Consider the following 2,307-nt stretch of genomic DNA (forward strand, 5'->3'; position numbering starts at 1 on the left):
CTCAGGGGAAGATTAAAAAAATAAACCGAGACACAGGAAATTGAATTACAGATCTTTGAGCATTTCAAAATAAGTTAAGTATGTATTATTTAAAGGTTAGAAGAAGGTCAGGTTTATTCAGGCTTCTTTTGTACACTGACAACAAGTGTATTACTACAATCACACTTTTCCTCACCTCATACTGACTATTCCCAAAATAGCAAATGGCTCATTACTCTACATGCATTTTAATGCCTTTCTTCCTCTTCCTGGAATATGGTCCCTTACACTTGTACACCTCATAGCCCTTAACTACCAGTTCAGATGTTGCCTTCTGCACACACCCCTCCAGTGCTCTGAAGCAGAGCTCGGTCTCACATGGCCCTTGCTGTCCCTGTTGGTCACAGTGTTGGACACCATTGGGAATCAGCGTGTGCAGTCATGGGACTGACCTGGCTGTGAGATACTATACTGTCTCTGTGTCTTCTCTCTCCACCGGATGCCTAATTCAAGGACCCATGGTGTAGGTGCTCCACAGAAGCTTGCTAAATTGAAATGAAGCTTAGCAATATCTTAGGGCAAATTCTAAAGAAGTACTTTCATGTACATTGAACTTAACTGCCATAGTGGTTTCAGTTGGCAGAGTTAGTCCACTAAAATACACTTTTGGATCTAAAAAATTAAGTAATATTTTTATAATAATAATAGATTGTTGTAGACCGCTCTGTCTGGTTTTAGGAATTGTATCTCAACCCCTTGTGGCTAAGGGTCAGGGACAACCTCTGGAGTGCCAGCCGCAGGAGACAAAGCTTATCTCTGGTAGCAAATGCTGCCTCAGTTTCCTCTCCCTGCCCCCAAAGCATGGTAGGAAGTCAATGATGGGTAAGAACCCTCACAGTGGGGGGCAACCTAAGCCAGACTTGATCACTTGGGAGGCCTTCATGGAAGGACTTGGGGGGGCTGCAACAAAGAGCAATGGACTCTTGCCCCACAGCTTTGACATAGCCCGAGTCTTATGTTCTCTGGGAAAAGCTCTTCCTGGCTCTAATCTTCTTAAGCCTGAATACCTGATGGGGAGAGGTGCAGCTCCTTGCCTTGAGTGTTTTCATTCATGTGTTAAGTGTTCTAGTAGGAAACCCTAAAACTCTATTTCTGACAGATTCTGACTCATAGTAAGCCCTCAGATTTCTTTGAAATGCTATCTACTGTTTGATCCTTGCCGCCCTGTATTCTTGTGTATTAGAAATAAAAGGCCCTGGGAGGGGGAGGCTTGAGGCCTTTTTCTCCTCTGAGAAACTGGCCATTGCTGGCCTTTTTCCCCAGAGAAACCGGCCACTGCTCACTTCTCCTCCCTAAGCAGATCACATCATGTCTCAGTCATATTCACTTTCATCCGTGGCACTTGGGAAGACTCGCGAGGAAGTCGCTCCCACAATAGATTTCATTGAAGAACATTTGGAAATAACTAAAAAGTAAGAATGATATCATGGCTCCCCTACCAAAATATTATTAATATTTGATGTATTTTTTCTTTATTTTGTTTTCATATTGTTTTTATTATATGGTTGTGATTCTATTTGTAGTTACATACCCTGATTTTTTAATTTAATATATTATAAATATTTTCCCATTATGCTATATGCACACTAAGAACATAAAAAGCAAAATTTCACTGAATAAATGGGCTATGGTATAATTAACATCTTTATAATTTAGGCACATATGTTGTTTTTAGTTGTTGTTTTTTAGATTCCACAGATAAGTGAAATCATATGGTATTTGTCTTTGTCTGACTTATTTCACTTAGCATAGTATTCTGTAGGTCTATCCATGTGACAAGGATAGACAAGATTATTCTTTTCCGTGGCCGAGGAATAATTCCATTACATGTGTGTACTACCACTTCTTTATCCAGTCACCTACTGACAGGCACTTCCGTTACTTCCATGTCTTGGCGATTATACATAATGTCTTAGTGAACATTGGGATGCATATGGTTTCTTAAATCAGTGATTTTTTTCTTTGAATAAATACCCGGAAGTGGGACTGCTGGGTCATAAGCAGTTCCATTTTTAATTTTTTGAGGGAACTCCATGCTATTTTCCACAATGGTTGCAGACTGGTGTCTGTAGGCCCACCAACAGTGAACTAAGGTTCCCTTTTCTCCACGTCCTCACCAGAACTTGTTGTTTGTTGATTTATTGATGGTAGCCATTCTGACAGGTGTGAGGTGGTATCTCATTGTGGTTTTAATATGCATTTCTCTGATGATTAGTGATGTTGAACATTTTTTCACATGTCTGTCAGTCATCTGCGTGTCCTCTTTAA

Source organism: Artibeus jamaicensis, unplaced genomic scaffold (assembly GCF_021234435.1).
Source record: "Artibeus jamaicensis isolate MK-2021 breed Jamaican fruit bat unplaced genomic scaffold, CSHL_Jam_final scaffold_916, whole genome shotgun sequence".
Lineage (NCBI taxonomy): Eukaryota > Metazoa > Chordata > Mammalia > Chiroptera > Phyllostomidae > Artibeus > Artibeus jamaicensis.